Source organism: Apodemus sylvaticus, chromosome 14, assembly GCF_947179515.1.
Source record: "Apodemus sylvaticus chromosome 14, mApoSyl1.1, whole genome shotgun sequence".
Classification (NCBI taxonomy): Eukaryota; Metazoa; Chordata; class Mammalia; order Rodentia; family Muridae; genus Apodemus; species Apodemus sylvaticus.
In genome coordinates this window covers 79526354-79553453 of record NC_067485.1, presented here as the reverse complement: position 1 = coordinate 79553453, position 27100 = coordinate 79526354, and the positions used below count along the sequence as shown (strand labels likewise).

The window sequence follows — 27100 nt, the reverse complement described above, 5'->3', positions numbered from 1 at the left end:
ACCCTAAAACACTAAGTACAGGAGTGCCTTTTAGATGTTTGGACCTTGGCCTTTCTATCTATTTAAAGGGTGAGTGAATCTAGTCAATCCTTTCAACAAGGAATAGGTGTACACCCTTGAAGGTTATCAGACTCTCAAAGCCACTGGAAATGTATAGGAAAGAAAGAAGGCGGGTGAAGGACACTGTGCCAGGAGTGGTGATATATACACCTCTAAAACCCAAGATTTGAGATGCAGAGACTGGAAGTTTGGGGTAAGTTTGGGACTAGCCTGGGCTACATGGTGAAACCCCGACTCAAAGTAAAACAATGAAAAGGAGGGCACTGCACCATACAGCCCAGAGCAGAAACAACTCAACCAACTCCTCTCAAAGCTTGAGAGCATACATATCACTAAAGAACATTGCTCTACCTAAATAATTAAAGCCTTGTGGAGATAAACTCAAGGGGTACACTATTAAAACTTCCCAAAATTTCAAAACCACATAAAACATATATTAGAAATATTAAAGCCATAAAGCAGCTTTTAAAACCACTCTTTTCTTTTTTTATAGTTTTAATACAGTAAGAGATAGATGTTAGCAGTGCACACACGGACACAAAGGTATGATTCACTTTCTGCAAGTCATGCCAATTAATGTGCAATAAAGGATCGACGGAAACTGTCTCTGTTAAAAGCTAATAATGAAAATAAAGACAACTGCAGCTATAAAAGACCCATGTTTTTCGGTTTTATTCCATTACCTGTGGTTGTCCCAAGCAATAATGCAATTGGATAATGTTTCCCTTGCGGAGAAAACTGACATTCTAGAGAGGAGAGACACTCGGGAGAAATAAAAAGCAACCCAAAGAGTGAAAGGAAATGGAAACAGCAGAGATGACAGTGTCTCAGAAGACCATGCTGTGGAAACAATCTATCCTGCAGCGAGTCAAGCCAGCAAGTGTACAAAGTTTCTACATTCTCTGCTGGGTTTCTAGAAACCCAGTGTGTTTCAGTATCTGACACTGCAGAGCCAGGGGGTGTACTACCATAGGAAGACTGCAGCTGTGGGGCAAGGTGAGCGTGGATGCCCTGTGGATATTTTCACCACTAGGTTCTCTTCTCCTGGTTGTACACTACTCATCAGTGGATCTATGCACTTGGCCATAGATGAGTAGCATCAGCTGCAGAGAGGTAAGACTGTCCTTATCCCTTAGCGTCCATCCACCTTCCAATGATGCTCTCCCATCCCTGGCCAACCTCTTAGCACCTCTTCTCCTCTGCAGATGCTGCAGAACAGGCAATAATCCTTACTCCTCCCACCGCCTGACTCCTCCCACGACATGGCCCCTCCCATTGCCTGACCCCGCCCACCTCCTGACAGATCATCCCACAACCAAGACTTGCACACCCTTCTGACTCCCCTGAACCTCACGTGCCCAGCTTCCTACTCTTGGAAGGTCTTTTTTATACCGTGGGATATTTAAGGTCTTGATGGATTCTGTAAGATAAAAATGTGTGAATTGCCGTGGGGCAGCAGTGTGCCTGGAAAGCAAGAGCATCAAAGGATAGTACGCGCTGCCACGGGCCTCACTATCCGCACTTTTAAGATTCTACTTCTTAAACTTCATATTGCATCAGAGTTCTACTTCTGAACATCGCTCAGGAAGACTTTGGTTTCCTTAGAAACCAGGGCTCTGGGGGAATGTTTAGAAACTTGACAGAAAGTAACAATATTAATTTAAAAAGAAATCTTAAATTTGCAAATCACTTTATACTTTCAAAAAAAAAATCTCCCGAGGCATGCATTTTAAAGACGACTGTTAAGAAACGAATACATCTCTCAATTCCTGCTTGGAAGCTGTAAGTCTTAAAGTGATAGCATTTGGGGCAGACCTTTGGGACATCCTTAGGTTGAGGTAAGGTCATAAAGTGGGGCCTCCATGATAGAATTAGATCCTCATAAGGAGATCTCTATCCCATCTGCCACAGAGGGCACCACAAGCCAAGAAGAGAGTTCCCGGGAGAATCAACCTATGCCTCCAGTCCTCTACCCCATCCCCACCCCCACCCCCATGGCTCTGAGAAAATGTATTTCCCTACATTAAGAAAGACACCTGCTTATTCTTGAAACTACCTCTGAAGCACATATGAGAAGTTACAGTGTCCCAGAATCAACAGAGAAAAGAGCTTACTCATGAGAAGACATATAAGCTGGATGACCTGTGTGGGCTGTTTGGAGAGGCTGCCTTCGTGGTAATACTCACCTACAGGAAGCTTCTGCCATAAAGGTTTAAAGTTGCATGTTAAAATATCAGAATGAAATTAGGGTGAGGTGAGGTATCAGGAGATTTGGGAAATGAGGAGAACCCTAATAATGGATTACGCGGTACAGTGAATTAATGGTAGTTGTCGTTGTCTTCTATTGCTATTAGCAAAATATAAGTAAGGTGAGTTATAAAGATGAATTTTATCTTAGCTATGCTTCTGGTCCAAGGCCAAGAGTCTGTTTCTGTCAATGGGCTTCTTGCTGGCAGTGTCTGAAGTTACGTAGCCTACTGCATGGAGTCTAAAATGAAGACACAGGAGACCCAGCCAAGAGTTTTTTATAGTAAACTCACTTGAAAGAATCCACTAGCCATTAATTCATTCATTATACAGACTTATTCATAGATGAAAGTAGAGTCCTCAGTAACTGTTTACATATGCATGTGTGTATACATGCTAATATGTGTGTGCACACGTATGCACGTGCATGTGGAGGCAGAGGTCAATGTTGGTCATCTAGATTTGCCAGCAAACCTCAGGGAGAATGTTGTAGTCACCTTTTCAACATTACCATTATAGGCACATACTTTCTATGGTGGCTTGAATATGCTTGACACTATTAGGAAGGGTGGCCTTGCTGGAATAGGCGTGGCTTTGTTGTAGGAAGTATGTCACTATGTAGTTTGGCTTTGATGGCTATCAGTGCTCAAGCTCTGACCAGTACAGAAGGGACCCTCCTCCTGACTGCTTACAGAAGACAGTCTCCTCCTAGCTACCTTTGGATCAAGATGTAGAACTTTCCTCCAGCACCATGTCTGCCTGGGTGCTGCCATGCTTCCCACTGTGATGGTAATGGGCTGAACCTCTGAAACTGTAAGCCAGCTTCAATTAAATGTTGTCCTTTATAAGAGTTGTCTTGGTCATGGTATCTGTTCACAGCACTAAAACCCAAACTAAGATACTTTCTCACTTGAAAGCTTTTCCTATGTGAGTATTGGGGATCAAACCTAGGTCTTCATGCTTTCTTCAATACTTTTCTATTAAGCTTTATCCCCAACCTCTTGCTAATCATTTCCTAAAGATCCCACATGGTCAGAATCTTAATGTCATAATGAGTATTAATTTTCAGTGAGCTTCAGAAGGCCAACTTAAATGGGTAGCCATGGAGGGGGAGGGGGAATATCTATTGACATAGAAAGACAAACTGACTATCAGATACCAAGGAAACAAGACAGAAGAGATGGTCCAGATTTCTTCCCTCTCTGGATTCCAGTCCTGGTGTCCTCTAGAGCAGTCTTCAACTGCTCAGTCTCAGTCTCTTTGCCTATTATAGTATAAGCTATCATAGCGTGTGTCAGTTTTAAATATGCAAATGTGAAAGACTTTGATGTCAGAATCTCAGTACAATTTTGACTTATTTGTAAAAATTGTAAGCCATGTAAATCCCCGTGAATGGAAAATAATTATCAAGAGACATGATATCATTTCAAAAGTTACTGTACTGAGAAAACTTTAAGTTTGGATTGCCCTATTATAGACTACTGTTCAGTGTAACTTTGTCAGGATACCATGAATTAGAGTGCCGTGCAAACCCTATTGTTTCCATGTAATTGAGTTATCCACCTGATTCTCCCCCCTCCCCCCATTGTGTGTGCACATACGCATATGCACTTGTATTGATATGTGGAAGCCAATGTGTGTCTGTGTGGGGGTCAAAGGTCAGTGCTGAGTATCTCCCTCCATCACTTCCCACCTTTCTTTTTGAGACAGGCTCTCTCCCTGAACCTTGCTGGCTGATTCGTTTAGACCAGCTGGCCAGTGAGACTGAGCTCCGCCCATCTCAACTCAGCCAATTCTGGGAGCCGGGAGTCCAACACGGATCCGGAGGCTCGCACAGGAAGTACACTGCCTGCTGAGCTGCTTCCTTGGCCGCCACTACCTGATTTTAAAAGACCGTGTTCAGTTACCTTAAAATGTGATGCTCATCATTATGTAAAGTTATATGTAAAGCTGTTACAGCGTGAATGTGAAATGCTAGCCGTTAGGTCAGCTTGGACATCTAGCTTGTCCCTAGCTTGTGCTGCTGCTTGGAGCCTCACTAGAGGAAGTGATTCATTGAGAGGTGAGGAATGGCGACTCTGATATTATACCTCTTGTGCTGTCTTCCTTCCCAGACTGTGGATCCAGTGTGGTCACTACATCATGTTCCTACTGCCACACTCTGTCTACTATGATGGGCTGTAGCCCCTTAAAGCAGCAGCTCTCAACCTGCACTTATAGCCACTCCATTAGCTATTTATATTGCAATTCATAATAGTGGCAAATGACAGTTCTGAAGTAGAAATGAAATAATTTTATAGTTGGGAGGGCACCACAGCATAAGGAACTATACTAAGGGGGTCTCCGCATTTAGAAGGTTGAGAACTGCTGCCCTAAACTATAAGCCAAAATCATCTCTTTGTTTACATCGTTTGTTGTCAGGTATTTGGTAACCATATTGAGAAAGGCAACTAACACAGCTTCTAACACTGCCACCCACACGTGCACCAAAAGAAGTGCTCATAGTGATGGCTCTACCATAGACCAGTACTTAGATGTGATAGACTAACAAGGCGAAGACTAAAGAGAGTCACACTGCAGGTACAATAGGTTGTCACAAGGCGTTGCCTAAGACTGTCCTATAATGAGGCAGGGATGGCACAGGAGGAAGACCTATAGCACAGCACCAGAGCAATGGAGTTTTCATGTGCCCCTTCCATCTCATCCAGGGCTAGAGTCTTTTCTGAGAATAGAGTGTTTTCTTTATATTTAGTGCTAAACTGGGGGTAGGTCTTCCTGAACAATACAAATCATGACTAAGAGACTCTACCAGCAAAGCATTTTTCAATGGAGAATCCCTGAAACCCAGAGGGCAGATGAGGGCAATTTTTAACGCTGGCCTGAACAAGGTCATGTTTCCCTTCTCCACCTTTGCATCAATCAGGTCTCAACTCAGTCTTGCGGGCAACTTCCTGCTGTCAGTCAGGGTAGCCCCTCCCTCTACCATCCTAGCCATTGTTCCCATTCCTGCACTGAACTCTAGTTCCCACACACCACACGCTGCTACTGGGCTCTCCTTCCACCTTAACAATAAGACTGAGGCTTTACTGCACCCCACCAGTCCTTTCTCCTTTGTCAAGTCCTACTTTAATAATTTCAAAAACAATTTATTCTTAGAATTCTATTTCACAATCTCTGCCAAACTTCAATCTGTTCAGAGATTTCCAAAACACAAACAAATGCCTTTCTATCTAATGGGCCAGAAAAGTTTAACCCGCTGTGTACCATTATATTTTGACTCTGGCTAGTTTGCCTTTCTATCTCATGCCATGGGGCTGAACTGTGTCTCCACCCTACAATGTATATATTGGAATCTTAACTCTCCAGTATTCCTCAGTGGCTCCAGTTGGAGACAGGGCCTTTGAAAATGTTAACTAAGGAAAACTAGTTCTTCCTAGTTACTAGTAACCTTATAAAAAGAGGAAGGACAATGGAATCAGCAGTGGAAAGGTACTTGGCCTATGTAATGTTGTAGGTTTGATCTCCAGTACCCAAGAGGAGAGGAGAAGAACAGGAGATGGGGCACACACAGGAAAGAACAACAATTATTAAATGGGACCTCATGAAACTGAAAGGCTTGTGTAAGATGAAGTATACTGACATTTGGACAAAGCATCAGGCTATAAACTAGGAAAAGATGTTTTACCAACTACATATCCAATAGAGGGCTAATATCTAAAATATATCAAGAACTCAAACAACTCGGCATAAAAGAAAACAAACAACCCAATTAGAAAGAGGGTTCAGATCTAAACAGTATTCTCAAAAGAGTAAACATATTTTTATTAGCTCTTTGGGAATTTCAGAGTGTATTTTGATCTCATACATCCCCCTGCCACATTCACGCTGGTTGCTGCTGGAGATGGGTTGTACAAGCGAGATCAGAAACAGGCAGACCAAGGAGGACTAAAGAGTGGTTGCTATCTACCTGAGGAACATGAGCATCCAAAGCCATTGGATAGAGGTGGGCCATGTTCTGGAGATAGAGTGGGTTCACAGATGAAGCTAAAAGATTTCAGAACATCTCTTGTTTTTGTCTTGAGCACTGGGTAAGTGGTAACACCACTCTTTGAAATGGGAGTTGCAAAGATCGATTTTCTTTGTTACTTTGACTGAGTTATTGGGTGTTGAGGTGTCTGGTTGACCACAGCTTCTAAGGATGTTTTTGAGGGCATCTCTGAAAGAAATTGCTATTTAAATTTGTAAAGTTAGTGAAGTAGGCAGCCTTCCCCAACATGGGTGAGTAGCATAAAATCTGCTGAGAGTTTGAATAGAAGAAGACATGACTGAAAGAAAAATTTGCTTCTTTTGCCTCCTGTCTGATGGCTAGAGCTAAAATGTTGGTTTCCTCCACCTTTCAACATGTCTCTATACACCAGTGGCTTCTCTGGCTTACATGCCTTTGCATTTAGACAGAATTATGTCACTGACTTCCCTGTCTCTCTGCAGATGTCAGATGGTGGGGCATGCCTCCTTAGCCTCATGAACCTAAGCTAACCAACCAACCAACCAACCAACCAATCACTGGTTGTCTCCTTTTTCCTTGGGAATCCATAGCTAATCCAAGGACCCTGATAAAACTATAGCTTTGGAAGAGTAAAATTATCTAGGGTGTTGGGAAACAGAATTTTCTAATTTTGGAAATACTTGTTTTCTCTATTTTTCGATATTGTAGCCACTAGCAACATGTGGCTAGTTAACCAAAGAAATGATTTTCTAATTTTATCTAACTTTAGTTGGTGTCATGAGTCACATGCTGGGTAGCAGAGATTTAGAGCCCTGGATAGGATATAAACAATTGAAATGCGTACTGGATAGAGAAATGAGGAGTATAGCTATTGTTATAGTCTAAACTTCAGAGGGTCAAGCCAAGGGACAGGTGTTATCTTCTACTAAGATAGGGTAGCTAGGTTAGAGAAAAGCGGGACATAAGGCAAGTGCTGGGCTGGCCAAGAAAGAGCTGACTGGGGACTAGACAGGCAGGTAGGAAACAAAGAAGAAAAGTGATTTCATGGACGTCAAAAAGGACATCTGGTCAACCCTGACCAATACTACTTAAAGACAAGTCTGAGGAAGGGAGAGAACAAAACAAAGGCAGGGCTCAGGGCAGCATGCCCAAAAATCACTGGCATATATAATGCTTCCTACACCTTGGCACTAGATGAGTCCCGAAAATGCAAAGAGGGGCACACGGGACTGAAATATCTGAGACTCGTTTTCTCTTCTATAAAAGGAGTGATTCTACATGCTTTAAAAATAAGTTAGACAATGGGAAAAGGTTTTTCCCCCCTTGTCATGGTGAATTTCTGTCAAGGCATCCTTGTGGAGAGAGTTTTAAAGAACAAGAATTACCACCAAGGCAGGATAACACAGGGGCTGCTTGTTCTTTATGACAGAGGGGGTCCCCACTTTTCTTGCTCCCACAGATGGCCTGTGATCTTAACATATCCAACCATAGGATGGACATTTGTGCATATTTCTGCCTTTCTATGTGATCTTATAATTGAGTTCACTGGTTCTGCAGTGACAGGTCTTTTTCTACATGTATGAGGACTCGAAAGTGAGGGTGGGAAGGCTATCAACTCAGCGTGGCATATTGCCGAGGATGCTGTAGCTTAATGAAGTTCTTATTAGCCCCAGATGACAACTGACCTGGATAAACTTATTCAGCATGAGCTTTGTGACAACAGATGGTGTTGAATGGATTAAATATGAGACTGGAAAATTTTCATAATTAGCTCCTTGACAATTACACATCAACCTTTCTGCAATTAGTTCCAATTAGGAAGATTTTATTTGGCAGAAGTATTAACTACATTTCTCATAGGTGTGACCAAATGCCTGGCACAAAGTTATTTAAGGGAGGAAAGATTTGTTTTGGCTTTCAGTTTGAAAGGACCAGGCCATAACGGAGAGGAAGGTATGGTGACAGCTAGGGTGGCTATGGAGTAATTTGCTCACACCTCAGTAGACAAGGAAGCAGAAATGGGAATGTTTAAATCTAATCAGTATTTCCCTTCTCTCTATTTATTTCATTTAGCTCCAACCCCCAGTCTAATGGGACCACCTTGCCCTGGGAGGATCGTTCCCCCTTGTTTATGTCTGGAATCATCCTCACAGATATACCCACAGGTGAGCCATATCATCTCTTCAGTGGCTCTCAATCACGTCAGGTTGACAGTAAAGACTGTCTATCACAGACACATGATTATCATTTTTTTCATACTTTCTGTAGAACGATAGAAAATTTACATCCCTTTAGTAACTAAAAACTGAACAAGAATTGTCTCTGGAAGGAGTCTTGGGACAGGACCTGGCTACAGAGTCTGTAAGAGCAACAGCTCCCATGTGGATGGAGGCCGTCAACTGGCTGGGAGCACATCATGGCCTATCTTGGGTAAAGGTGTTCCAAAGCTGAGAGAACAATTACGCAACTCACAGATGCTTAGAGATTCAGAATCTGAAGAAAAGCGATAACCTCAGTTTTGTTATATCTAAAGGATGCACTTCAGCACTCATTTTCTTAATTAGACTGAACTGTGTTTGTATTTGTTCTGGTGCTTTTTAGCTAATGTGGATCTCTACAGAACATATTCCAGTGCATATGAGAGAGGAGATAGGCATTTACATAAGCGAAGAAAGATTTAACATAGCTTTGAAAAAAGCAAAGACAACCCAAAGGTTGCCTGTCTACTGCTCAGCCAACTGCTGGGGCAGATTCTTTGGACCTCTGCAGATTGTTGATTTATTTATTTGTTTGTTTATTGTGTGTGCATGCATATTCATGCCACTACCTGCATGTGGGAATCAGAGGACAATTTGTGGGAGCTGGTCCTCTCCTTCCACCACGTGGGGGTCCCAGGACTGAATGCAAGTCGCTGGGCTTGGTGTCAGGTCCATTCCCTGCTGAGCCACCTCAGTCATCTGCATACTTTTAGTTGTTTGACTTCACTTGTTACTTAAGATCGCAGCTTCCATTTGGCAGCCTCAGAAGAGTCTTTCCCAATGGACAGGCAGCAGTGGGTCCTCTGCTTCATTCTCTCTTAGCACCCTGTAGTTTTGCATGGCTCCTGCCTGTCACTTACCAGCATGTGCCCATCTATGTATGCAAAGTCTGCCTTCCTCTCCTGGCCCCACCCTAGCCCATTCAGGGAATTCCATAAAGGTGGGGCCATGTTTGCCTCACCTGCTGCTGCCTCATACCTTCCACCAGCTTGGATTGTGGCAAAAAGAGAAAGCAAACTTAGTAGTTGCTACCCAGGGGCCAATAAATTCAGTGGCCAGGATTTCAGTCAGTGACTTCCACTTTCAGTAAGAACTGCATCTTAAACATAAGATTAAGGTTGATAAAGGGAGTTCCCCGATGTTAACATCACACGCTTGAGCTCTCTCTCCTCTCTCTCTCTCTGTGTGTGTGTGTGTGTGTGTGTGTGTGTGTGTGTCTGTCTATCTCTCTCCCCCCTGAGTGTGTATGTGTGTCTGTCTGTCTGTCTGTCTCTGTATGTGTGTGTATGTCTGTGTGTGTGTGTCTATCTCTGTGTGTGTGTATGTATGTGTGTGTCTATCTATCTGTCTGTCTGTCTCTCTCATATACACAAGTTATACAAAATGCTGTAGTTAAGTAAGAGTTGGGTCTAGCTGGGCATGGCCATGTAAGCCTCAACACATATACCAGGGAACTCGAAACAGAGTCATTCTGTAGACTATGTCCATTAGCACACTGACCGCTGTCTATGTCTTGACGAATGTCAAGCCATTCTACTTGAAATTTCTACCTTAGCTGCCTATTCATCCAATCACTCATTCATTAAAATTCTCTCAGCTAGTCTGAGTTAGTGTGAGTATTACACTTTCTATCCTTTGTCTCCTTTGTTGAGAGCAAGCTGTCCACATCCTGAAAGAATGTTCTAGAATCCCAAGTCCACCTCCACTAAATGACTCTTCTATCTGGCTTTGCAAAGGGAGCCCAGCACAGCTTAGTGTCCCCTGCACAACAGGAGGTCAGGGCTGAAAGAATCCAATGACAGAAGCCTTTAGCATACTTTAAGGCCGTTCCTTAAAACACTGTCAAAAATACATTTAGATGATGCGCTAGTGGGCAGATTAGTGATCTGGCGCAGTGTGTGGGAGGTGACTACCCACCATCCTCCCCGGGTTTAAGTGGCTGGCTGGCAAGGTCATGACCCAATCCATCCTCATAGACAGGGTGGGGCAAACGCGGCAGACAAATGTCATACAATGAGAGCAGTTAAGGCATGTCGGTTTACTGTCAAGTGGTTTTGTTCCCTTTCTTCTCTTTTTGTGAGCAGATTAACTCCTTGAAGGCCTTTCCTTGTAACTGTAGAGATATGCATTGCCCGCTCGCATTCATTGTACAAACACACACACACACAGAGACAGACACACAATGTCTTTGCCTTTCCTTGTAACTGTACAGGTATGCACTATACACATACACACACACACAAACACACACAATGTCTGCCTTTCCTTGTGACTGTACAGATATTCATTGTACAAATACACACACACAGTCTTTGCCTTTCCTTTAAACTGTACAAATATGCACTGTAACATACACACACACAGAGAGACACACACACAGTCTTTGTCTTTCCTTGTAACTGTACAGATATGTACTGTACACACACACAAACACACACAATGTCTTTGCCTTTCCTTGTAAATGTACAGATATGTACTGTACACACACACAAACACACAAACACACACAATGTCTTTGCCTTTCCTTGTGACTGTACAGATATTCATTGTATACACACACACACACAATGTCTTTACCCTTCCTTATAACTGTACAGATACGCACTATACACACACATAGACACAGACACACACAGACACACACACAATGTCTTTGCCTTTCCTTGTAACTGTACAGATATGCACTGTACACAAACACACACACACACACAAAATGTCTTTGCCTTTCCTTGTGACTGTACAGATATTCATTGTACACACACACACACACACACACACAAAATGTCTTTGCCTTTCCTTGTAACTGTATAGTTATGCACTGTACACACACACACACACACACACACACACACACACACACACACGCTCTTTTGGAATTAGGACAACCAGGTTCTTTCTCCTCAGCTTGAATTGTCGCAGTCTTGCAGAAGGACAGAGGCGCTGCTCGGGGCTGTGGGGCAGGCAACTTGTAAAACTCAAAGCCTATATGCTCCACAACCCACCGTGGATAAGAGCAAGGCTCCCTGGTAGTTTCTGCTTCCTGGCACCCACATGCCCCCCCCCCCCACACACACAGTCATTACAGAAGGGAAAAGATAGACCATGGATGAGTGAATGAGGACCCTCCGCATGTTAAATCACCAATAAGATCACAGCGTGCTTACATCACACACCAGCCTTAATGTTGCAAAGATGACGAATATCAATATCTTCTCTAGTGTTCCAAAGACCTGTTAATAATGGTCACCTAAACTGTGGCCCTAAATAAACTATTCCTCTTCTTAACCGATTCCCTCCCTCAGGGACTTAATCACCATGACAAATATCTGACTGGAATATGAAGCTTCTCTCATTCATTACAATCCTCTCAGCTAGTCTGAGCTTGTAGTTCCTCACACAGCTAGGACGCAGAAGATAAGCCAGCACTTTTATTCCTAGATATACACGTGGGAGAACTGAGGACGCCGTCACGTAAAAACCGCTGTATCCATGTGTATGGTGCACTGTTGTTTTTCATAGCTAAAAACGTAGGAATAAACCCCAAAATCTATCAGTGGCTCATGATAGAAAGAACATATGGCACATACAAAGACTATTCACTCATAAAAAAGAACAAAGTACTGACATGTGTGACTATTCACACGCATGCCCGAGAACATAAAACCCACACACTGTAGAATTCCCTTCATATGACATGAGCAAAACAGATAAGGCCTCAGGTGAGAGAGCAGATTAGTGTTTGGTCTGGGCAAGAGAGAGTGTGTAAAGGTGCATACAGAACCGAAAGTGTGTGTGTGTGTATGTATGTGTGTGTGTGTGTGAGTGCCCGTGATCGTGCAAGCATGTGTATGTGTGTGTGTGTGTGTGTGTGTCTGTGTGTGTGTTTGGCGAGAGTATAAATGTCCTGAAATTAGTAATAACAGCTGAAAAGCTTTGTGAACATCCTGAAAAATATCACATTTACATTTTAAAGAATGAATTTGGGAGCTGGCAAGATGGCTCAGTGGTTAAGAGCACTAACTGTTCTTCCAGGGGACCCAGGTTCAACTCCCAGCACCTACATGGAGTTCACAGCTGTCTGTAAGTCCAGTTCCACGGGATCTGACACCCTCACACACACGTACATGCCGGCAAAACACCAGTGCACATTAAATAAGATAAAAATATACCACATTTTTTGCATCCACTCTTCTGTTGAGGTATATATACACAATGGAATACTATTCAGCCATTAGAAACAATGAATTCATGAAATTCTTAGGCAAATGGATAAAGCTAGAGAACATCATACTCAGTGAGGTAACCCAGACTCAAAAGATGAATCATGGTATGCACTCACTAATAAGTGGATATTAACCTAGGAAACTGGAATACCCAAAACATAATCCACACATCAAATGAGGTACAAGAAGAAGGGAGGAGTGGCCCCTTGTTCTGGAAAGACTCAGTGAAGCAGTATAGGGCAAAACCAGAACAGGGAAGTGGGAAGGGTTGGGTGGGAAAACAGGGGGAGGGATGGGGGCTGATGGGACTTTCGGGGAGTGGGGGTCCAGAAAAGGGGAAATCATTTGAAATGTAAATAAATATATCAATAAATTAAAAAAAAAGAAAAAAAATAAGATAAAAATAAATTTAGAATAAACAAAGCAAAAGTGAGTTTTATGGTGTGACTTTTATGAGTGTACCATAAAACCTTCAGAAAAGTGCCCCCTTCTCTTTTTCCAAGCCTACTTTCTCATTCACAGAACAGCAAATATGCCACTGAAGGAGTCATTCTATACACACCTTAGAAATAGCCTAGGTGGCAGTGGTGGTATTTAATACATGAAGACATTTCCTGTCTATTTCGCACCCCATCTTCTCTGTGTCTCTTCTTTCTTGCCTCTCTGCTGACACGTAGACGCGTGTCCTCTCTTATCGGGGCCATTCTTTCTCTCACTACCTGTCACATATACTCATTGAGCACACCCTACCCCTAACAGGGCTTCTTTTATTGGGAAATAAAGTAGCAGGTTTGTATAGCACAGAGCCCTTTGTCAGACACAGCATTCTTAGATAACCTCTGGGAACGGCCACCTGACAAAGGGAGATACAGCTGCTTTCCTGGGCTTTCCATTAGTTCTATCTTCTAGGGTCTTCTGAGATTCTAAATAACTGTTAAAAAGAACCTTACCCAATCATATTATGCCTGTCAACAGATCCTTTCCATCAAGGACTAAAGTCCTTTACAATGAAATCACACTACGGGGTCTTGCTTCAAAACGTATTTCTTTCAAAGTGTGTGCTACTTATGTGATGGAAATGTTCTAAAACGGAATTAGCATTATGGTTTTGGCAATACTAAATTTACTAAAGTTCACCTCATTCCATCCTCGAAAGGAGTGAATTTTATGGTATATAAATTTGATACCTTGATCATGTTGTGCTGGGGAAATGGCTCAGTCAGTAACCACTTGCTCGCAAGTATAAGGGCCTCAGTTCAAATCCCAGAACCGCCATGAAAAGACAGGTATAATGTTTGCTTGGAATCTTAGCAATGGTGAGGTGGGGGTGGAGGGAGGAACCCCCGTCCCTGGTCAGCTAGCTTAGCCATTCGGTAAGATTCCAGACCAATGGGAAACTCTGTCTTAAACAAAAGGAAGAGGGGATGTAGAGAAGACCCAAGGTTGTCCTCTCGACTCCATACATTCATACACACATATACATATAGGAACACACACAAACACACACACAGAAAAACAAACAAAACACTAAAGCTGGATTTGGAAGAGGGAAGAAATGGGCACTGGTAGCAAAAGTTGGGTTGTGAGTTAATCGTGAAGGGAGGAGGTCAGGGTAGGGACGCCTGTGAGCACTGCATTGTTCATCCCAAAGCGACACCCTCGGTATTGGGAGTGTTGGTGGCTGACTCCTCTTAGCTGTGCCCTTTTGCAGGTCTTTCTTATAGCATGAAAGCTCCCTTGCCGAAGGTCACACTTCCCGTCCTGGAGACAAGCCACGCCTACAGCATGAGGGCCGTGCACACTCCTCCCCCTTCCTTGCTCTATGCTGGAGAAACCTGTTGAGTGTCACCTTAGCTCTAGAGACTCCAGAGAAGGTGGAGGCTTCGCTGGGACAGCTTGACAGCCTCCCTGCCCCCTCCCACCTCCTTCCGGTCCTGCTTCCTTCCCTACTTGCTGGGTCTGGTGGCTCTGAACCTCACCTGTACCCAAATCTCTGATTTAGAAGCTGTTTCTATGGAAACTGACCTAAGGCAGAAGCTTATTAGATACCCATCCTCAGCTTGAAAATGCTAAACACTCTTCATAATCAGAAATAAGAAAACCACAAAATTCCTTGAGTAGAAATGTCACAGACTCTGGAGGAAAAAAAAATTGGTGTTTCACAGATTATTGTCAAAACTAAATGTGTCGTATGAAGGAAGAGAGTAAAATGGGCTGAGAGGAAGGCCTTCCCTACCCCTGAGCCTAGAAGTCAGCCTCCTGTCTCAGCATTTGAAGGGACTGCCAAGCTCTATTATAAGAACAGCAAGAGCTAGTTACCTAGACTAAGGTAATGGCTTCCTTGGTAAAGCGCTTCCCACAGAAGCACACAAGGACATGACTGAAATCACTAGCATTCATGCAAAAAGTCATGCATGCTTGGAATCCCAGAACCAGGAGAGGTGGAGACAGGCAGAGCCCATGGGTTTTGCTGGTCAGCTGGCCTCATCTAGCAGTGAGTTCTGGGTCTCAAGAAAGACTCTGTCTCAAAACATAATATAGATGGCTCCTGAGAAACCAAAGGTAAGCTTCAACCCTGGCCTCCACAGGCATATGCACGCATGTGAACCCACACACAGTTATTTACATGCAGGTTCGAAAGGGCTCTTTGAACTGAGATGTACTGTCAAACGGCTGTCTGTCATAGTTAAGAACATGTGTTTTCTGCTACGCATGAAAAAAAGGAATGCAAACCCATTCAAGAACTCTGGGAATTCAAAAGGCCAAGGGATGCCAGCAGTCTGTACCCACACTTGAATTTAGAGTGCATTCATTTCCTACACTTGATACAATTGAACCCTCCACCAGACAGCCCGCAGGCTGGAGGATAATGAGATTTCAGTGAGCCCAGTACTTAAAGTCATTGATACAAGAGCATTCAAAAACACAGGCAGCCTATACCCTGTCACATCCAAAGGAGGATCTGGAAGAGCTGCTGCCTCTGACAAGTCTAGGAGCCACTGACTGACTGAAATTGCCTTGCTCTGAAAAAAAATCAAATTTTATTAGAAATCCCTGGTATTTCACCATTACCAAGTCCCAGTGGCCCATTAAATGAATGCAGGCGTCTCCACTAGAGAGTCATAAATTATTGATTCTGTTACACTGGACCAAGTCAGTGCCCAGGGCTGTGGAGCACGCTAACTTATGTAAAAAGAAATCAGTGTCTCAGAAGAGGTCCTACCTTCCAGCTTCTGGTCTCCTGGCATTTGTTGCAGAACCATGTTGACCTGCCTCCTTGTTCCCTGCCGAGTCTCTCAGCATCTCCTGTTCTGGACAAACCTGGCTTCAGTGCTCTAGCCTCATGGATCCATCTCCTAGCTTTTAATCTTGTCTTCTGCTCTTAACACGAGACCTCCACAAAGCAAACATTTGTCAGCCTTTTGTGGGGGGTTCCCTTGGACTCTACAGAACTTCAATCAAAACTATTTCAGAGAACACACAGGCCACATCTGTACTGAAGGGATGGAGACTTGTCCCCTCGTTACTCTTGGAATAGTAAATACAGTGCAACAATGATTTACTTGCCAGTGACTGCAATGAGTTTTATAACTCATCCAGAAGAATTATAGTATACAGGTAGATACACAGAGGGATATGCAAATAACCACTTGTTTTTATTATTTTGTGTGCACTGGTGTGTGTGCACACATGGATACGTGTGAGCATGTTTGAGGAGGCCAGACATAGCTTTGTCTGCCATTGCTCAGATGCCATCCCTCTCGGGGTTTGGAGACAGGATCTCTCATTGGCTTGAAAAGCATCAATTAGGCTAAGCTGGCAGGCCAGCGAGCCCTAGGGATGCTCCTGTCTTTCTCTCCCCAGAAGTGGAATTACAACTGGGAGGAACCATGCATGTTTTTGTGGTCTAACATGGGTTCTGGGGATGAACTTGGGTCCTTGCATTTGCAAGAACTTTACCAACTAAGCCATCTCCTTAGCCCACAAGTTACCCCTGTGGACGACAGCCTGGCCATCCAGATGTTTTGGCATCAGTAGGTATCCTGGAATTCAGATACCACTGATACTTGGCAACAACTATACTTGCAAGGTCATGTCCTTCCTGAGACTTGACCTCATAGCCAAACCTTTTTGCATGTCTTCTAAATACTCGGAACCAGAAATTACAGGTAAGGTGTCCCACACAGAGGGTGGGGGAGAGGCCTTGAGGAGCGATGGTTACAGGCAGACAGAGGGAAGCACAGAAATTATACTCTAAATGACAGGGTTAAATTAGCTCTTATCATGGTTATTATAATGTTTTTATAAGTTAGAAAACTTAAAATATTGCCACCTTTCAATGGATACTGACACAAATAATTCATTTTTCAAAAACACTCATACAAATATGAATTTCACTTGGTTCTGGTTAACTATTATTGGCCTGGTAGCAGGGATAAAGTAACAAGGTCATGGGAAAGATAAATTGGTTGGTTAGTAAGAAGGTGTGATTAGATGAATAGCTTGTGATGTGTGTGTATATGTGGGGTGCCTATGTGTGAGCCAGTGTACCCCTGTGTGGGGTGTGTGTGCACATGGATTTGTGTGCACCAGAGGCTGACATAATCAGAATAAACTTCAGGTGCTAAGACATCATGGCTGCCTCTTATGTATTATAGCTATTCCAAGAGTCTTCCTTATTAATTTATAATTATAGTTCATGTCCCCTTTAAGTATAAAAGCTGGAGAATCTAGGACCTGATAACTAGTCACCAGATTCTACTAGATAAGCACTAGAAATATAAAATGCCACAAAGAGAGGTAGCAAGAATCACCTGTGGGGAGTTGCGTGACAGGCAGAAAGGCATTGCCAGGCAAGGGGTCAGAACAGATTCCAGGAATGGGAGCTAGGGCTCAGCAGATTAGCAGGCTCCAGGTTCAGGGGTCTAAGAAGGGAGGTGATTGGGTAAGGGGTGAAAGTCTGGAGATACCGGGAGACAGTGACAGTTTTGGGGTTCAGGAAGGGCTCTGGGCCTGAGTATTTCACCAATCACAATGGTGTCTGTCTCTGTTTTGATGATTATTCTGATGGAAAACAAACAACAGATGAAAGGCAAGGTAATAGAGTCCTGGATGACGTCAGGAGCTTGTTATCCCAGACCAGCAGAAAGATGAGTCAACACTGGTTGAAAGCAGGAACAACCGGGAGGGGAAGAAAGAACTGTAGAGAGTATTCCACCCACTCCATAGTGGGCAGAATGCAAGGTAGGTGTGTGTGTCATGGTGGCGGTGGGTGGGGTGTGGCATGAGCACACTTGACAGCTGGATGTGTGTGCATGCCCAGCCAGCCTCCCGCCCCTATGACACAGGCTCTGCACACACAAGCCTGCACACGCACCTGCTGGAGTTGGTCCTAGCTGTGTGCCTCTCTTGAGTCATAAACTATCATGAGTGGAATCCAGAGCCACATGAGGCTCCGAAGTAGCTTTTTCTCTGGGAGCAGAAAATGAACCGATGTATAGAGAGATCACAGAGCAGAGAGTGGAGAGCGTAGCTGGGAATGAGGAGAGACAGGGTAGGGATGCAGTTCTGTGGTGGAGCACTGAAGACGAATAGCAGGCTGTTCTGGCATGGGCAGAGGAGAGAAGAATAAAGGGATTGTTCCCCAGGACAAGGAAGACGGGGACTGAGAAGATGCTTGGGGAAGGAGCCCAGTAATGGGTAACGCGGATTAGCGAACTCAATGGCGCTTACACGCATGCAGATGAAGCTGATGTCCTATTAATCCTCATGTGTTCTTTGCTTGGTTATATCCTTAAATATTTTTAAAAATTCAAATCCTTCCTTAGGAAGTACCAGAAAAACTTAAAATGGCATGAGTGGCTTTGCGCTTCCAAGTGCGCATTGCTTTCAAGTCAGTGAACGGTCAGAGTCATCTTTGCTAGAACGGGGCGGTTATAGGAATACATAAAATTGTCTGACTTAACAACCAAGGCATTTCTCTAGTCAATAGTTAGGAACCCAGAGTCTCCTGGGTCAAGGTCACAAGTTGTGTGGGCTCTTCTGGTTCTCCTCTTTGGGAACATGGGGGGTGGGAATTGGGGGGCTGGCCAGTGGGGGTGTGGGGAAGTCCTGGCAGCAGGCCAAAAATGAGCAAGATTGAGTTATAGCAGAGGGGTGGGAGAAGAGAGGGGGATAGGAGAGACGTAGTCCTCCTCATAGGAACAAACTCACACGGCATTTGAGGCCCCGGGAAAGCCCTGGCATTTGGCACAGTGATGGAAGCTCTAGAAGCCAAATGGGGATGCTCCAGGATCAGCTGCATACCTGACTGGCCCCCACGTAAGCTCCCGCCATTGCACCACGCCTCAGTGAGAGACTCCAACACTAAGCACGCAGAGTCACCGGGCTGTGACATTCCCCAAGGTGCCCATAGCAGCGGAATTTCAATCAAAACTGGCTTATCCTGCTTTCCCCCCTGCAGCCTGCCTCTCTGCCCCACAGCCTTGGATGGCTTGAGAGCGAGGGCCCCCTCCCCCCAAGGGTACGGCTTTTTAATTTCCTTCTTAAAGAGAAAGATGCTGATACATAATTGTGGGGATTAGAGGCAGCCAAGCAAAAAGGCTCACATCCTAGCCTGTTACCTGCTGGGGTCATGGAAAGGCATTAGAGTTTAGTGGCCATGACCAACGAGTTCAGAAGGAGCTGGTGCCATCAAAGGGCTATCAGGGACCAGTCCCTTCTAGGTAGGGCGATGGGTCCCTGCTAGCACTGTCACTGAAATAAATGGTAGGCTGACAAGAGGAGGAGGTGTGTCATTGGCTTCTTCACTGAATCTGGGTAAAATGTTTTCCTGTTTAGGACCCAGTGTGAGAAGTGAGCACATATGTCACAGGGTCTTCAGGGGACCAAATGATAGGACGTGAAAGACAAGCACAGAGAAAACACTAGGCATTACCATCATTATTAATAAAATGTTGTTATCATGGATATATATATTTGGTGGTGGTGGTGGTGGTGGTGGTGTGTGTGTGTGTGTGTGTGTACATGCATGTGCTCATGTGGCTGTGTGATCATGGATATCAAAGTTGGTTGCATGTGTATATAAGTGCCTGTGGATATCATATATCGACACCCAATAGCGTCCTCTATCACCTCCTACCCTATTTTTGAGACATAGGACCTGGAGCTCATTGATGAGGTGAGTGTCTGAGCAGAAGGCTCCAGGGATCTCCCTGTTCCCAGCTCTCCAGTGTGGGGATGGCAAATATGTGTTACCATACGCAGCTTTTTACATGGGTTGCCAGGGATCAGAAGACAGGTCCTCACAACTGTGTGGCAGACACTTTACTGCTTGATTCACTTTTCCAGGTTCTCCTCCCAGAAACCTTTATCTTCGAAACAGGGTTTGGCTCTATTGCTCAGGCTAACCTCAAACTTGAGGCTCTCTTGCCTCTGACTCCCACGTCCTGGGATTATAGGCATGTGTCTCCACAGCCAATAATATCAGATTCTCCTAAGGCCCCACAAGGTAGGCAAATGCTGAGACCATCTCCATTCCACTGGTAGGATCTAGTGAAACACTGCCAAATTCATAATACTCGACTGAATGTGTGTTTCCTGGGGGAGCACTCTGGTACACGTGGGAAAACCTTATCTAAAAGTCATTACCACTAAAAGTGTACTGCTTCTTATACCCAGGCATGTACGCATGACAGGGGACACCAAGAGACAAAGAGAGGGAGCATTAAGACTCTCTGTCTCTCTGTCTCTCTGTCTGCCTCTCTCTCTGTCTCTGTCTCTGTCTCTGTCTCTCTCTCTCTCTCTCTCTCTCACACACACACACACACACATACACACACACACACACACACACAAGGACAGAGGTCCTTGGACTAAACGAAGAGAACCCAATACTAGGTAAATGAGGAAACTAAATCCCACAATCCTAGACTACACAATTCTTTGTGCCTGGCAAAAGCAGGTCATCAGCAGGGATCTAAAGTGTTTCTATTGATCAGGGAAAATCAGTTGGTCAAGGGAAGCGCAGAGAGTGGCTTAGCTAGTTGCTAAGTGTTATGGCTGCTTAAGATGTGATTTTTCTCACCTTGGAAAATCTTGCTTTTTAAAACTCTTTAAATAATCTAGCAAACAAGCATGTATAAATGATTGTACGATACCTGTACATAGTTTGAAAGTGATGTTTCGGATGAATATCTGTTTTAGCCAAAGATGCAAATTTCACTCAACCATCAAACCAAGCAAGCCAAATGAGTCATAAAACTATCAGTGTGTGTGGCCATTAGAGACACAATTTGGCTGGGGGTAAATAGCCTTAAGACTAATGATATTTTCAGAGCAAAGGGCCATGGGTTAGAATTTTAATTCTGATCTTTCTAGAACATTCCCTGGTATAATTCCTGTAGAGCTGTAGACATGGTGATTGACTGGGACGTCACAGAGGATTGGTGATGTAAGTCTGTGCGTTGATGATTGGCATGTCTGGTAGAAATCTCCTCAGCATAGCATTGTCACCACAGCAGCTTCTTGCTGCCCTGTTCATCTCTTCTGCTTGGTCATGAGAAGACCAAGAGACCAAGGTCATGAGAGTGCGGAACCAAGGCATCACCTGTGACTCCATCCAACATTAATTCGAGTTTTAAATTCTGCTCATTTTTGTTCCTACATACATACATACATACATACGTCTTCCCTCTTCCCCCACCTTCATCCTCACTACTGCTAAAGAAAGAAGAGAGAGAGAGAGATGGCTCCATCATCTCTCTCAGCTGTTTCGATGGCTCTCAGATTGTGTTCCATGCAGATTCCACTGCCTCAGAGCCGCCCTCCACTCCACCAAGGAGCAAAGGCACAAGTGAACGACTTCCTTAGGAAATGACTTGTACCGCAAGGACAGAGTGAAAGGCCGCCACTTGGCTCTAGACTAGTGAGGCACGGGCCCTGTGTGAAGGTCCAGATCAAGGAAGCACCATCATAACAGCCCTTTAAGTGATTACTGTATGCCAAGAGCTACGCTCGGCATTTCTATGTGCATCATCTTCTGGTCCCTCATTCCTGCTCAGTACTCAAGTGTAAACCATCATCAGCACCATTCCTCAGGGGATGAGACCATACAGGAGCAGTGATTTGTCAGATTTAAGTGGTAAGGAGCATGTCTGAAATGAGGTCCACTGAAATAGGATCCATCACCTGTCAATCACAAGACCAAGAGGACCCACTTGCTGCTGGTACCCCACTGCCATCCCCCACCCCCTTTACTGTTCCACAGTTATAATTCCAAACTCCCTCCCACACATTCTGCATACATGGTGATGGTCCTGAATGCTTGGACTCAGGTCCTTGACTGGAGGTTCTTCAGTGGTTTCTGCCTCACCCTCTCTATGCATTAAGGCTCCTTGTCATTCCCCAGATCTTGTCATTGCAACTGTGGCCCATCCAGGCACCCTTCTGTCATCCCTTCCTCTAATACACCCAGCCACCTTTAGTTCTTAGATATCCACGATCCTCCAACCCCACTGAGATCTGCAACCTGCCTTTCCCATCTCTCATCTTTACACTGTCTGCTTGACACACACACCTTGCTTAAATCTGCCAATGAATCATTACAGCTGATCCTTGCCATATACTCTAACCCTGCCCTCACCCCACCCCCATCTTCCTTACTTGAAAAAGCTATGAGCTTGGTTAATCCTAAGCCTGCCAGCTCTATTTCTATACAATGTTGTTTAACACGGGGAAGAAAGACACCTGGGTTTGCTGAGTGGCTTCAGCCTACGCATTTGAGGTAAGGTCTCACTGCGTCACTCGGGCTGATCTCGTCTTTGTGGGCTTTGGCGATCTTGACTCACTAGTAGCCAGGATGGCAGGTGTATGGCACCACACCTGGCTTGACATTCCTAAACATGCTGCGCCCCGAGGCTGGCTGGCTATCACATTCCTCCTCCTCGGTCCATTTACTTCCAACTCCTGCTGAAAACAATGCCACTACTTCTCTCCTGCCGTCAGTATCTCCCAAGATGTTCAGCAGAAAACCAGAAATTCACCTTCATCCAGACAACTGAAAGCATCAGCTTCCCCTGGCCCCACCAACTGAAGCATCTGCAGTCCATCACCCTTTCGTTCTTTTCCTGACGACACTCCATATTTCCAAAACCAGTCTTTATGTGCACTAGAGTGTATTTCCCTCTCTTACCTTGACCTCTCTTTCCTTGTTGGCTTGTGGGATACTTCTGTGTTCTCTTCTCCTGTTTTTTTTTTAAAGAGTAATAGTATTTGTATAATTCTTTGAGAATTTCATAGAATGTACTTTGATTATATTCCCCTCCCTTCCCCCAGTCCTTCCCAGAGCCACTCCCCTCCCTGCCTACACAGTTTCATTTTCTACCAATGCCACCGGCTTCCTTGCTGGTCCTTGGGCACACTACTTAGCCATCTTGTGTCCATCAAGTCTTCAGTTTCTGTCTCCCTTGCCTATAGCACACCCCTCCCACTGCAGCAAATGCTCACTGCACCTTTGTCCGCTCGCCTGCCACTCACCCGTGGAGGATTGCCTGGCCACCCCTCCCTCTGCAACCATTCATCTTTCCACAGCACTTCATCACTTTCCATCGCTATGCAGCATCTTTTAATATACCGCGGTGCTAATTTATTATGTTTGGTGGTTGGCGGTGCTTGCCTCCCCTTGCATCTCTCCCAGAAAGGCAGAGACTTTGTGATGAGTGATTTATAGCAAGCCCTGGCTCTTGGCATATATCCAATCAAGATCTGTTGACTACAGGGTAGAAAAATGGCTCAGCGGATAATGACTGCTTGCTGAATAAGCATGAGGACTGGGCTGAAGTCCCCAGCATCCATGGAAAAAGCATGTATGAACACACGAATGCCTGTGACACTAGCAATGTGGGGCAGAGACAGGAGGGTTTTTGCTCCAAGTTCAAAGAGAGAAAGATCACCCCATCTCAAAGGAATAAGGTGGGACATGGTAAAACAGGAGAGCCAATGCCCTCCTCTGACCTCCGCTTACACCACACACACAAATGTACATATGCACACTTACACACATGCACATATGCATATACACCACACACATAAATGTACATACGCACTCTTACACACATGCACATATGCATATATACCACATACACAAATGTACATACGCACACTTACACACATGCACATATGCATATACACCACACACACAAATGTACATACGCACTCTTACACACATGCACATATACATATACACCACACATACACAAATGTACATATGCACACTTACACACATGGACATATGCATATATACCACATACACAAATGTACATACACACACTTACACACATGCACATATGCATATATACCACACATACACAAATGTACATACGCACACTTACACACATGCACATATGCATATACACCATACACACAAATGTACATACACACACACACATGTACATATGCATATACACTACATATAAACGCACATATACACACATAATTTTTTAAAAACTAAAGATTTGGTGAGTACAACCCATATACACAACTGTTGTGAGGCCTGCTCCAAAGCCCTGTTCCTGGGACAGCCTCATTCCCAACCACAATAACAGGCGGCACAAAGAATGGAGATAGTCCAAATAGCAACACCGTTACAAGGTGAAGAGGACAGTGTCAATCACTCTGCAGTGTAGGAATACTCTTTAGAAACTACCCCCTTCTGAAGGGATCTATAGTGGTTTTAATTTTTGGTGTAATTACTATAAATAACCATCTCTGATAGTGGGATCTTTCTGTGGACAACCAGCTGCCCAAGAGTTAGCAAAGGCACACACACAACCAAATGCAAGCAGCAACTTACACACACACACACACACACACAAAACTTGCCTGCCAAATGCAAGCAGCAACTTATACACACACACACACACAAAACTTGCCTGCCAAATGCAAGCAGCAACTTACATACAGTATACATATGGGTCAGAGGAGTGTGTGGGAGAGAGTTCATGCACATAAGCTAAATACAAGCAACAACTTACATACAGCTTTGCTTTGTGATAATAGCCTAGCATAGTGAGAGTGAGAGAGAGAGAGAGGGGGGGGGCTGGGAGGGAGTCTAAAGAACAGACTGATCAAGCCACCAGCCTTATCCGAGGCAGCCTCCCACATCACGAAGGCACCCTCTCCTTATCACAATTTCAGTAGTGAGGTCTCTGGCTCATTCTTATTATGCGGATAATTTGATCCTGAACCACTTCTAACAAGCTGCAGTTTCCAACCTGCTTCCTACCGTGGCTATGCCAGGCCACTTAAAGCACTGCTGAGGCCAACTCACAATTACAAACCGACAATGGCTAATTACCCTCACACAAGGGTTCTGCTAATAGGAACTGTAACCGACCCAAACACTTGTACGTGCATGAGTCCTTCTGGTTACGATATCTCTTTACCCAACTGGGCCTCCCAAAGCCAGGGATGTCTCTGCAAGGTAGCTAGAAATGCATAGAAAACCGCCTGAGGTCTACACAAAAAAGAATGAATGCTACCATACTTCCGGAGGCAAAGCAAGCGGTGAGTCCAGAGTCTCAGCTCTGTGGGATGGAGGCAGCATCTCTCTCTCTCTCTCTCTCTCTCTCTCTCTCTCTCTCTCTCTCTCTCTCTCTCACACACACACACACACACACACACACTCATAGGGAGCCACTTGACACACTTTCCAGGTTAAGTGGCTGTGATCCATCTGAAACACTCAGCGTCTGAAAAAGCGGCTGGTTCACAGCTGCCTCCTACACGGACGCCCCACAGTCTGACCCTAGAACACAGATTAAAAGGCAAGCAAGGCTCACTTCTCTGCCTTGGTGCTGTGGTGGACAGGCTTACAGCTATGATAGACCTCAGGTGACTGCACCAAGACACTCAGGTGTCTCTGAGACACACTTGTGTCTCTCTTGCTGTCTCCTCAACCACCATTACACTTGTTCAATAAAACACAGTGAGGCGGCAGTTGGGGTTGTAACTCAGTAAGTAGAGCGCTCACCTGGCACATTGAAGCTATGGGTTCCTACCCTGGCACTGATGTGACTCAGACGCAAAGTGCTTAGGCACCCTTAGGCTGTCAGTAAACGTGCTAACTGAAACAAGCTATTGAGATACTTTTGGGGCCACTGGAGAGATCATTCAGCAGTTATGAGTACTTTGTTGCTTTGGTAGAGCATCTAGATTCAAATGGCAGCACTTGCATGATGGTTTATAGCCATTAATAACTTAAGTGCAAGGGAATACGATGCCCTCTTCTGAACTCTTAGGGCCCCAAGCACACATGCAGTACACATACACACATACACACACACACATATACACACACACACACATACACACACACACACACACACACACACACACACGCATACATACACACACGCAGGCAAAGCATTCATACCCATAAAAAAAATAAATCTAAAAAATTTGAAAATTTAAAAAATGTATTATTAGGCCAGCAAGATGGCTTAACAGGTAAAGCACTTGTTGTTCTAGTCTGGTGACTTAAACCTCCCAGTCCCACAGGGGAAGGAGATAGCCAACTCCCAAACACACACACACACACACACACACACACACACACACACACACACACTTAAAAGCTATTGTTATATAAACACACACTGAGAGTGTCTGCTTTATCTTCACAGATCCAAATAACTTGCCGACATTCTGTCTAAAAGGAATTACTTGAATCTTTCAAAACTCTAAGCAATAGTCTAAGTACATTAAAACTAGCCTTATTTTTACTTTATTTGTCTAAATGATGTGTGTCAGTCGCCTTTGGTTGCTGTGACAAAGTGTCTGAGACAGTCAATTTTAAAGATAGAAAGGTTGGCTTAGGCCCATGGCTTCAGAGGCTTTGATCCATGGGCACCTGGGCCACTGCTTCGGGCCAGTGGTGGTACAGGGAGTCCTGGTGGGAACCCATGGTAGAAGAAACCTGTTCATCCTATAAATGCCTGGAGGCAAAACAGCAATGGGGAGGCTGGACCAGCACACACTGGGTCTTGCTAGAATTTACTATCACTTGATTTTTGACTGAGTTGAGAATCCCAAAGAAGTTCATTTTCCTGATTATCAAAAATGCTGAATGCTTTTCAAATTATTTATTGGGGGCTGGAAAGATGGCTCACTGGTTAAGAGTACTTGCTGCTCTTGCAGAGAACATGGGCTTAGGTCCCAGCACCCACATGGTTGTCACAGCCATCTGTAACTGTCCTACCAGATCCCGTGCCCTCTTCTGTCCTCTACACATGCGGAGCCATGTGCTC

The 27100-nt window shown here is 44.5% G+C and overlaps 1 protein-coding gene across 3 annotated transcripts in view; it reads right to left on the bottom strand.

Moving 5' to 3' along the window:
• Positions 1–27100, bottom strand: part of Camk1d (calcium/calmodulin dependent protein kinase ID) — a 398518-nt gene that overhangs the window by 59520 nt on the left and 311898 nt on the right. The window lies entirely within an intron of this gene.